Genomic DNA, 13,514 nt, shown 5'->3' on the forward strand with positions numbered 1-13,514 from the left:
CAACAAATGCTTATAAGGGAATAACCAACACACAAACATGCATTTAGTAATTGAAATAGATTCAAAGAAAGTATAAATTGATATACATTCAGTCCAACCATAAAAATCTTAAGAAAATACATTAGTTTTGCTCCCAAAACTAGATGAAGTTACATGCCTCTAGAATACATAGACAAAGTGTAGAGGAGAGATCTCCAATCCATAATTACAACCTAAAAGAAACTAAAATCTAACATAAAGATGCTACAAAAATAGAGGGAGGAGAAATTTGGGGTTTCACTTTGGCCTCTATCAAAACTGCCATGAAAAACCGTAGAAAAACAAGAAGATTATATATAGACACTGAGGAAGCGACATTGTGCTGAGGGGGAGTGCAGTTGCGCTTTAGGCCTTTGCCAAAGCGTAAGCCTCAAGTGTCATAATGCTCATGTGTTGCGCTTGTGCGTGCACAAGCGCTTTGCCATTTCGTCAAAATTTGGAGCATCGTTAGGCTCTTGCCAATGCTGTTGTCTGCCTTCAAGCGTAGTGTACATCATAGTGCATGCCACTATTGCACTAGCCTAAAGGGTACTTTCTCGTCCTTAAATCTCTGAGTGCTCGATTTTACTTTTGATGGCTCCAAATCAACTCTGAACGGCCCATAACACCGCAAAATGTATGATTTGCTCGAGTTCCTACAAGAATATATATTTAATCATATAAAATGTTACAAGCAAGCTAGATTAAAGACATATCAATAACTTTTTTCAAGAGCAATAAAAAACCCTCAACCTAAACTTTGTTCGTCCTTGAGCAAGGCAAACAGAATTTAGATATGAATTCTATGTTACAAATGAGTGAACTTATTCTCAAGGCTAAGGATAACAAAAAAATTCACAAAGATAAAGACATTCAAATGTATGTAATCAATTAAGAAATTTTAAAATATTTTTTATCCCTTGTATATGTGTGTACTTAGCCAATCCTATCCAAGTCTTTACTAGCCTAGGAAGGTTTTATTCTACCCTTAACTCATTTTTTCTACTTTGACTCAGAGGACCAAACATTAATCTTCCTACACAATTGACAATGTAAAACTTAAAGTAACCAAATTTTTATTCATTTTTTTATTCATTTCTCTTTTCCTTTTTGCCCTTTTCTTACTTTACACAAAAGAAGAAGCCTTATCTAGACTACGTTACCTTCGTTTGGCTTATCCACATGGATTATGTGAAAATACATCCAACTACGAGTAACGTATCCTTGAAAGATGTGGAAGTTTACTCATTTCTCAAGGACATTTCAATACAAAGGGAAATAACGAGTGTAATAGCCACCCCACGTTAATCATACTGTATGCTCCATTAGCTTAGGCATAGTAAACTTGACATAAGATAAGAAAAAAATCCAAAGCAAAAGAGAACTTTAACTAGAACTTAACTGAAGAAGAAATAAATACAACTACACTTAACCTTTCAATCACACATGACTGTGTTATCAAAATTAGACAATTATAAACTGTATAATTCCTCTTGAAACAACCAATTACAAAACAAGCTACCAACAACAAATAAAAGTGTGGGGTCAATGAGACCATTCATTTACATCTTGTAGTTCATTCAAACAAGGTTTAAACTTGAAATTTGAATTAACACAACCACATATAACTAGTAATATCAAATCTATATTTTATACAACTAACAAATGACTGAAATCACTTATATACAATTATCTAGCACATGTAAGTAACCGCATAAATCCAAAATTTCAACAACACATGGCTAAGTTAATTACATCCACCCATGACAAAAAATATGAGTAAAATAACAAGAATAAGAATAAACCTAGCTACAAAATATAACAGAGTTTTGAGAAGAATAATACTCACCTAACGTTCAAAAGAAGTCCTTAGTGAAAGACTTCTGAAACAAAACAAAAAAAAAAGTTCTTAAGGTCAAAACTCAATTTGAAACTATATTGCCAGAGTTATGAGAACACCATCAATCCTTATATGACAATTTTAAAATTATAATAATTACCATCCATAAGAAATTTTGGAGGAAACAAACACAAATTTTACAGACTAATAACTAAAATTAAAAATATCATTGAATGAGACCTTAAATATTCTTCAAATATTTCACATTGACAAGAATTATCTCCATAGATTATTATTTCTTCCATTTAACAACCATTATGGAAATAATAAATTAGAATACATGAACCAAATCTATTTCCTTATACAAGCAAACTCAAAGCATATCAAACCTGCCTTACTACTACTGAGTAATTCTAGAAAGATATAAACATCAATTAGGTCATAGGTTCGTGCAAACCCAACTACTTTGCACAACTCTTGCAAACCAAAAATTACAAAATCAGCTACCAACAACTAACAAAAGTGTGGGGTCAATGAGACCCCTCATTTACAACTTCTAATTTATCCAAACAAGCTTTAAAATTGAAATTTGTATTAGCACAACTAAAAATAACTAGTAATATTTTATACAACTAATAAATGACTAAAATTACTTATATACAATTATCTGGCACTTGAAATAACAAGAACTACGCAACTCCAAATTCTGAACTACACAACTAAGTTAACTAATCCACATATGACCAAACAAGTAACATGTATATTAAATTCACACAACTAACAGAATGTTCCAATTCCATGTATGAACTCAAATACAAACAAATAGATCTTAATTTGCAAGAAGGACATTACTTTATCTAGAAAAGAAAAAAAAGAAAAGGAAAAAGCAAAAAGTGATCTAGAAAAGTGCAAAGGTCTTCAAACTACTTGTATTTTTGAGCTGTAAAAAATATAAGAACACAAGCCATTTTCCATAAATGACTGGTGTGTATAACAAATTTAGCTAAATGAATATAATTTTCTTTAAAAGAAAAAGTGTAAAAAGCTTTTACGAACTCACAGTAAAGTGTATGGGTAGAAGAAAACCCATTAGAAAATATATGTATAAAACATCCAGTAGAAAAAGAAACCTAGCTACAAAAGATAAGAGAGTATCTTAAAATTTAACACTAAGCTTAACTACCCTTGCACTAAATCAATAATAATATACATGTGAACACGCGACAATTAGTCATGGTTGGCCTTGTTTTTGTTGAACCCGTATGGCAATCCAATTTGATCTGATTAGATATTTTTCTTAAAGTATATACAACTTGATCCAATTAGATATTTTTAAATTAAATTAATAAAAACTCTAATTTATGCTAAATAACAAGATTGATAAAAATTATGTAACAATATACTCAATCAATGTCAACCAATAAAATCATGTAAATAAAATTAAATACAAAATAATTAGTAAATAGTTAGAGAAAAAGACAGCATAATTTTTATAGTGGTTCGGTCAAACTTCACCTCATCCACTTTCCCAAGCATCTCTTGAGATTTCGGTTAAAAAATCTCCTTTGAATCTTTCATGGGTTCAAGAGCAAACCTGATCGTAATCTAACCATTACAATGTTTTTGAAGCTTTCAATCACATTGAAACTCTCTAAAAAAAAGTGAGTATACAAGTTTGAGCTCACACACTTTAATCCTCACAATACAATAGAAATTTCTCTCAAAAGTAAGATGAAAAGAAAGAAAAATGCAAGCTCATAGAGAGAGTAATAATGGTGGTCTTTTTGCTAATTTTTAATACAAGTAATCGTTGGTGGTCTTTTTTTTAATTCATTTTTTTTTTCCCTTTTTAGTTTAACAAAATCATTTTGTTTATAAAAAAAATCAATTTCTTTTAATTCTATTTTCTTTCACTGAAAACTAACATCCACCAATTACAAATTTAAAACCCCATGTGTCACTAACCCTATAGCTCCAAGTGACAATCTCTAATTGATCCAGTTTGATGATTAATTTGGCGTCACCATCTCGAGTATTTTTTTCGTTATGCGCCTTTTTCCTATATCTTTTTCATCCGATTTTCGATTTGTGTGATTCAAGAGGCATCAGAATCATTGTTATAAGCTCTAGGCTTCGGACTATTCAAAATGATAAAATTCTTAGTATATAAAAAAAAAATCGGGTTTGTTTTCATCAAAATATTAATAAATTAATTAAAATTAATTAATTTGAGATTAAGAGTTAAAAACCCAACAATCTCCCCCTTTTTCATGATGACAAATCATTGGAGAAAAATAACATGAAATATACATATCCATAGCAACACGCATGATCAATAAGTAATTTCCATATCAAAGTATACATATTACCACAAAGATCATGCTTGAAATATATTCAGAAGACACAATCATGTAACACATTCGTAACCAAATTTTCTTATGCTAATATATATATTTTTAATTCATTTCTTTTAAACCTTAACGAAAAAAATGTCCACCGTCTCCAAAACTAGCCGTTAGACACAAACCTAAAATAATATTAAATTAATTTTTTTTAATCATTTCCTTTTTAAAACCAATAAAAAAATCACAAGTCCACCATGTGTCACTTCTCCATTGCTCCAAGTGGCACCTCTTAGTTGGTCCACTTTGATGAGACAAATTATGCCACATCATCAACTGAAATTTTTTTCTATAAACTTGTTTCGGTCATATCTTCTTCGTTTGAACTTCGATTTGAGTGATTTAGATTACGTTGAAACCCTTGTTCAAAGTTCTATATAATGGACGCTTCAAAACACTAAAATTATTAATCAATAAAAGCAAGTTTTTTATAATCAAAACATTAGTTAATTAATTAAATTTGAGACTAAAAGCCGAAAAGCCAACAATCTCTCTCTTTTTTAAGATGACAAAATACTCACGAAAAATTAAATTCAAAGTGGTATGTAATATAAAATATGAACAAGAATCACATCAACACTCATATAGTTTCAATTACAACATCATTTCATTTTTCTTATTGTCTCTCTCCCTTTCTATAATTAATAAAAGAAAGGATAATTAAGAAAAGTAACATAAACAAATGAAGGCTTCTTCTAAAATCATGAATATATACTTAGTATTTCTTCTTCTATCAAGATGCCTTGTTAATTCAAGGGCATTATATAAAAGAATGAATCAAGTTTACAAGTTTCTCCCCGTTTTGAAATCAATTTAATATCCCTCCCCATCCAATAAGAAACAAAAAGATATTTAGCACATAATTAAATTTGATAGTAGAAATATCTACAAATTTTAAATAAAATTTTATTTGGAAGCTAAATACTCCCTCTAATAGTATAAACAAATGCATAAGAGGGGTACAAAATAATATAGCAATATGGGGATCAATATCATTCGAACATGAAATTCATATATAAATGTATATAGCTCCCCCTAAAATCAAGTGTTATCTTTCTAAACTAAAAATATCAATAAAAAAAGGAGATAAAAAATCATGCAAATAAAATTCAAGCAATTGAAATATCAAATATCAAATGTTAAGGAGTATACACTATTTTTTAAAAACAATTAATGATACCAAATAAAAGCAAATCAACATTAATAAATCTAGTTTTTCCAGTCATTCTTGACACAATTTTCAAATATTGGATCTTCCGTTATTTAAATCGTGTATCTCCGTCACTTGTAGTGATTTATCATTCAATGAATGACTGAAAAATCTAATGTTTGTGCCTATATGGCATAATTGTGGATGAATTGTATTTTGTGCCTAAGCAAATCAACATTCACAAATCTAGTTTTGTCTTTATTAGAGTCATATTTCAAATCACCAATTGACCTAAGAAGTTTAAGCTAGTGGAAGAAGGTGAACGTAATATTACATCACTAACACTCTCCCTCATTCGTGGACTTGAAATATGAAGAAGACCAAAGAAGTGAAAATCAATATTTAATGGGGAGGGAACAAGATTGTAGGAGTTTTAACACATGACCTCCCTGGACCACCTATTCTTAGGGCTTGAACATAAGTCCTCTTGAACCAACCTGCTCTAATACCATCATAAATCACCCATTGACCTAAAATTTAATCTAAAGGGTGAAGGTAAATTTAGTTATAATAAATTTAATTATAATATCTAACATGAAGAATCATGTAGGAGATCTTCATCCTATATCATTCGTGAATACATGAGAGATGGTTAGCAATTAAAATAAAGTAGATGTAGTGAATACCGCAATGCGAGTTATTAATCAAAAAAGTTTTCATTTTAAGTCAATTTTGCTACTAGATATACATTACATGTTTCCAACTAGACTATTGTCACACCCCCTTCCAGGCTATCCTGTTAACCTAGAAAGAGATGTTAATATAGCAAATGTCAACCCTTTTTATGAAATCTACTACGTATTTAAAACATGTAACCTATTTCCTCTTCTTGGAAGACCTAATAGATAAGTATATATTTATATGGACAAACAGTTCATAGTTTAAGTTTCGTCAACAATCATATCTCATATAGCATAAGTAAACCAATCATATGACAATATTTACAACCTATTTATAAACAAGGGTTTCTCTCATCCCACCTTGTATGTACATGACTTCAGAGTAACAAAATAAATAACACAAACCTAGATAACTTTTTAGCTATACGAGGTTTTGGAGACGTGGTAAACCGGAAACTCAACTACTAGCTAGGGAGAGAAAACATTTATAAACGTGATTTGGGAAGCCAAGTGATTGATTGTCTAAGAAAATGGACATATTTTGTGAGAAGAGAATCTACTTTAATCAAAACAATTCTCCATAACATCAAAGTTTTTTTTAAAAAAAAAAGAAAATCTTGTGAATCAATAACTTTTAACAGTACTGATTAATCTTATGTCATTAAATAGAAATTTAATGAAATCTTGAAAACATAGTTTGGCTAACTTAAATTTCATTATGAATTATTTCATAAACTGGTATCCATAAATCTTGGTTAAGGTAAAACAAACTCAATACACTCACTGTCGATAACTCTTGTACATGCACGTAGAAATGCCCACCCCTAGATACCGCCCAAAGTCTATATGTGTGCTAATGCGGGTACCAAAGACCTATGTTATGTACAATCAATGAATTCTCCAAATACTTTCATCTTCTTGAGTATCAAGGTCTCGTGTACCTTCATCTTCTTAAGTATCGAGAGTTTTTAAGCTAGGATACATCAAAATAAAGCATGTTTATGACATATCATTTGAAGAGATGGCATATAAAATTCATTTAAGAGAAAACCATGCTTTAAACATAACTGTGACATCAAGTATTAGGCATATAGCTCATATTCAACATATCATAGATTTAAAAACTTGTCTCATAGAAAATCATGACTTCAACCATAAAAGAATTTATCTAAAACATTTTGTCATTTACAGTCAGAAGCGAGAACTACTTGGATCTAAGCTTTCCCAACCTCCGCTCGTCCTAAAATAAATCTAAGCCAAGGTATCAACACAATTTTCCCTTCCAATCACCTAGCTTATTCTGATCTTTTTAATTCTTCTTAACATACACTTCCATAAATTGGAAGCCCTATTCAAGCAAAAACCATCCTAAGATATTAAATAGAATAGAATGTGGGAATTTCAAGCCAAAAGTGTTGTTAATCAAGCTATAAATTGAAGGAGAGAAAAAAAAAAAAAAAAAAACAGCAACTAGATAGAAGAACAGCAGTGGATTTGATAAAATGGCAGATTTTTTTACTGCAGTTGCGTACTTTGCGGTTTTTACATGCTTTTTACTACTAATTAAGTTGTTTCCTAGCCCAATAATGCCTATTTGTTCAACCAGCAGTGCAGATTTTGTACAAGTTCCATAATTTTCTGATCAAAAGATAAAGTGGTAGATTTTATTTATTTTCCTCAATCTAACATCTCCTAGTTCTATAAAAATATGAAAGTGTTGGGTCAAATTCCAATGCCCATTTTTATAATGACAAAGTGGGAGATTTTAGCTTGTCGGTTTGTTTGAGGGTGGTATGGAGTGGTGATCCGATGGTGAACTTCGTACTTCCTCATGAGTGCCTCGATGGTCCGATTGCAAAAATGAGTATCCTGATCATTAATTATAGCTCGAGGTATGCCAAATCAAGAGGTAAAATTGGAAATTTAGAGTTGATCGAGATTAATTTGAAGCAAATTGGTGATTTGGCGATTTGGCCAATCAACCACCTCTCCCACAAAATCGCCAACCCTAGCCACCAAAGTTACAACCCTTAAATATGCAACAAAACAAATAAGAAAACTCTAACACATTTCGGACTCCCACGAAAAGAGGGAAAATAAATTTGAACAAGGAAAGATAAAGTCTCCTCTCTGAGGAAATAACATATCTACAAGCACTATATCCTGAGAGAACAATAAACTGTCAGAAACCATATGCATCACGACATTTCATCTAACTTCTACTACATTAGCATCACTTCACAACAAAATGAGAAGGGGTTTGACTTTATTTTTGAACTCGTAGCCAAAGCATAAAAATCTATTGTTCAATATTCAATAGACATTTTGAAAATTTCAATTTCGAATCTATAAACAACTATGTCTAATTTATTTAATATTAATGGGTAAAAAAAGGTCTAATTTATTTAATATTAATGGGTAAAAAAAGATTGAAATACATAATTTATTATAAAATTAACCTAAGTTTTCTAACATGTGGCGTTGCATCTATCCATCTAAAATATGTAACGAAAAAAAATTGATCTTTTAAAAGAGTGAAAAAAAAAATGATTATTGAAGGAAATAACCATTGACAAAGTTATCAATGTGAAAATCCAACCAAAAGTCATAACTTCCATGAAAAGAAGATGGTGTGAGAAATAACAAAGATGATGCTTTGTTTGCTTGTTGTATTTTAAATTTTAAAGGACAATTGCAATTGGTAGCATTTTTATAAATAATAATCAAGTATATAACATCATTTGAAAAAATTGCAAATATAGCAAAGTCTATCAGCGATAGACTTCTATCATTGATAGACTCCCAAGTCGATCAACGATAGACTTCTATCGTAGATAGACTCTTACCAGTGATGAAGTAAATAAGCTCAAACATTCAACATATTCAATAGCTATTCACATTTCTTTATCTTTTACAGTTTGTTATTATAACTACTTGTATCAGAAAAATTGTATAAATACTCATCATTTACAAATTCATAGTAACAACATACAAAGCTTAAAGAAAGCTTGAAATCTGTAAAAGAAAAAGCTGTGACTTAGCTCTTGAATAAAATCTCCTCTCATTCCCGTGGATGTAGGCATCATTTGCCGAACCACGTATATCATCATGTAGATCTCTTCTTTCTCTTTTTTTTCTACAAGATTGCATGTTCTTCATCGCCATCATTTACACAACAATCGCTCGAAACAAACAGAAAGAAAGATTAGGGTTATAGAAGTTCTGCAAAATCGATAGAGAGAACAAGAGAGATAAAGAAATTAATTTTTTCTGAAATCCCATCAGAATAAAAGATAGTCATTCACTTCCATCAGGCAAAGGTCAGTGGAGTTTTTCACGTGGAGCACATCAGCTGGAAGATCGTGGACAAACGAGGTCCATGTTTTCTACCAAACCAATTTAATTGGGGCAAAATAACTTGGGTTAACGATTTTGGAACAGCAAACGGGGCCTACAATTCATCATGTGGACTTAACAGTTCATAATCAAAAGAAAGCAGGCCCAACAAAGTGGTATCAGAATAATTACAAGATTGTAGTTCTTGAAGATTCAAGATTCAATTTTTTTCACTCCAAGATATCAATAGTAAGATTCGACGTAGAGAAATTCGATGAAAAAGAAGATTTTGGCCTGTGGAAGGTCAAGATCAAGTCAAATCTCGGCCAACAGAAAGCTCACAGAGGCCTCCTTGACCCATCAACACTCCCTGCCACAGTGACAGCTCAAGAAAAAGAAGACTGGGAGCTGGCAGCTTATGGTATGTTGGTTCTAAACCTGTCTCTTATACACATCTAGATGTGTATAAGAGACAGTCCATCAACACTCCCTGCCACAGTGACAGCTCAAGAAAAAGAAGACTGGAAGCTGGCAGCTTATGGTATGTTGGTTTTAAACCTTAGTGATAGTGTTCTAAGACAAGTTTTAGACCAAGAAACTGCTTATAGGATATGGACTAAATTGGAAGAATTATATGCTACCAATGATCTTCCTAGTAAAATGTACCTTAGAGAGAAATTCTTTATATTTAAAATGGATTCATCAAAATCTTTAACTGATAATTTAGATGAGTTCAAGAAAATTGTTGCTGAATTCAAAACCTTAGGAGAAAAACTTGGTGATGAAAATGAGGCCTATGTGCTTCTAAACTCTTTGCCTGAACCCTATAAGGAAATTAAAAATGCTCTAAAATATGGAAGGGATAGTATAAGTACTGATACTATAATTTCAGCCCTAGGAACTAAAGAGCTAGAGATACAGATTGATAAAAAGATCATCCTAGTGATGAAGGGTTATTTGCTAAAGGAAACTTTAAATAAAATCATTCAAAGGACAGAAAACCACATAATTCAGATGATAATAAGTCTAAACAGAAAATAAAATGTAAGTATTGCGAAAAGAAAAGGACATTTAATCAAAGACTGTTTTATCCTAAAAAGGAAGTACCAAGAGAAAGAAAAGGACTCCAAAGGCAAACAGCCCGAAGCATCTGTTGTAGAAGGTACTTTTATCTACTCAGATGCTTTAGCCTCAACTTTAGATAAATCCAACCATGTAAATCCCCTAGGAAAACATGATTGGGTCCTAGATTCTAGATGCACTTACCACATGACTTCAATGAAAACATGGTTCAACACCTCTAAAGAAATTGAAGGAGAAATGGTATATATGGGAAACAACCAAGGTTGTAGGATAGAAGGCATTAGCTTTGTTTCTATGAAACTTAAGGATGGAACTATTAAACTACTTAGGAATGTGAGATATGTTCCACTTCTTAAGAGAAATATAATCTCCTTAGGTATGCTTGATACAATTGGGTGTAAGTACAAGGGTAAAGGAGGAACCATTGAGGTGCTAAAAGATTCTAAGGTGATACTAGTTGCGGAAAAGATAAATGACTTATTTGTAGTCAAAGGAGTTGAAATGATGACAAGGGCATATATTGCCATCACAAATGAGATCATAGAGGCTGATGTTTGGCACAAGATATTGTCTCACATTAGTGCTAAAGGCCTAGAAGTCCTATCTAAACAAGGGATTCTACCTAAAGGTCTCTCAAAAAATCTAACCTTTTGTGAACATTGTGTTTTAGGAAAAGCCACAAGGCAAAGTTTCACTAAAGCACAACACACCACAAAATCTATCCTAGATTATATTCACTCTGACCTATGGGGTCCAGCTCCTACACCTAGCCTAAGTGGCTCAAAGTATTTACTTTCTTTTAATGATGACTTCCCTAGAAAAAAGTTGGGTCTACTTTCTTAAAACTAAAGACCAAGTGTTTGATAGGTTTAAGGAATGGAAACTCATGATAGAGAAGCAAACTTCTAAAGAAATTAAATACCTAAGAATTGACAATGGACTGAAATTTTGTAATGAAGAGTTTAACAAGTTCTGTAAAGAAATAGGAATAACTAGGCATAGGACTGTTAGATTCACTCCTCAACAAAATGGAGTTGCTGAAAGACTAAATAGAACAGTCATAGAAAGGGTTAGATGTCTTCACTCATATGCAATCCTTAGTGAAAAATATTGGGCTGAGGCAGCAAGCTACACTGTGTACACCTTAAATAAGTGTCCTCATTCCTCCCTAAACTTTCTAACTCCTGAAGAAAAATGGACAACACATCCACCTAACCTAGAAAATCTAATGGTATCTGGATGTGTTGGCTATATTCACTAAAATCAGGGAAACTAAAGTCTAAAGCAGTAAAGTGTATGTTTGTTGGGTTCTCAGAAGGTGTCAAAGGCTTTATGTTAGATTGCGTCCAAAAGCATTAAGTTTATAATATTGAGGTCGCATGCGTTCATCACATAGAAATAGTTGATTTTTTTGTATTTTTATGTAGAATATGCGTTGACGCAAGACAAAAAGAGCGATCGCAAGAAATCAATGGACGAGCACAACATTACCGCAAGGATTTGCGGTGATTTGTGTTCATAGAAATCTACTCAAGAAGGATTGCCGCATAGAGCCGATGCAATTTGGTGGGCACATCTGGGTGAAAGGCATCATTAATCACGATGGGACAAAAAGCAGAATCTGAATTAAGTTGAGAGCCGCTAACGATAATGAGTACATTCAGCTTTTCGGTGACAAATATTTGACGCATTAGTCGGGGAATTAAAGCCATCTCATTTGTGCAATCATAAGAGAGAAGCCGCCCTTCACCTCGAAGCTCTATAAATACCAAAGGCATCATTCAGAAAAGGGTTTAACAAGTTCACCTGTTCACTGATTTAGGAGCTTTAGCCGTGTTCATAGTTTTCTTCTCTTTTTAAGGCGGAGCAAGGGAAGAGTAGAGACGCCGGAAGATCGCTCAGGGAAACTCGAGAGAGAACCCGGAGGTGTAGAAAGCAGAGAGTGGGCCGACTCTCGTGAGAGCGAGATTATCTTTTGAACAAGAGTAAAAAATACAGTGTAAAAGTTTGGGAAGCAAGAGATTGCTACCAGGCTCTTTATTCTCTTCTTGCATTGTTATTTTGTACTTCATCTTTATATTTATATAATGAAAGTTCTTATTCTACATCTGTTCACACTCTTAGCATGCATGAGTAGCTAAACTTGTTGAATGGGTTAAGAAGAACTAAGCTAACATGACCTAGGATTTTCATTGCTTGCGATTTTATGCTATGCCAAACATCCCTTTAGAGCTACTCAAGAGAGATTCTAAAGAAAGAACCTAAGACTTGAGAGAGCTAAGTTAGAATCTAGACTCGAGAGAGCGGGATTTGAACTACATAAACAAGAGATAGGGACTTAGAGATAAGCTCTATTTGCCAACCTGCATCGCATGCATCCTAGAGATAGGAATGATATTATGTGGTCGCCTTATTTTTATGTGTGTCATTTTGTCATCGCATAATAAGAATAGAGGCTTACGTGTAGGTCCTATAGACTTATCGCATATATCGCATGCGTTCTAGCATTAGAAGTCATAGAATTCGCATCGAGAGATGGTTTACTATTGTATGTGTGTTGTATGATCGCATAGCATGAACACATCCTAGGAAGTGTTAGCTGAAACCCTTCTCAACCTGTTCATCGCATACTCATTGTATCTTCCAGTTTATCAACTCTTTTCGAACTCCGCCGCATTTGCTAATTTTCATTAGCGCAACAAACAAAACCAACAACTATTTGAGTTACCGGTTACTGCAAAGTCTTCTGAAAAATTACCACCGCAACCTATTTTCACAAGTCCCTGAGTTCGACCCTAGACTTACCATGAAACTCAGTGGGGTTTACACTTGGATGCCACTGAGAAAACTTGAGTGCTCAACGCATTTTCATCCTCGCATTTCATCCATAATTCCACATCATAAAATAACGCATCAAGTTTTTGACGCCGTTGTCGAGGACTTCGACAAATCAGTGTGCTAACGGTAATTTGTCTGATTTCTTTGTAGCACTCAATCTCTGGCGA

Source organism: Benincasa hispida, chromosome 7 (genome assembly GCF_009727055.1).
Source record: "Benincasa hispida cultivar B227 chromosome 7, ASM972705v1, whole genome shotgun sequence".
In the NCBI taxonomy this organism is placed as follows: domain Eukaryota; kingdom Viridiplantae; phylum Streptophyta; class Magnoliopsida; order Cucurbitales; family Cucurbitaceae; genus Benincasa; species Benincasa hispida.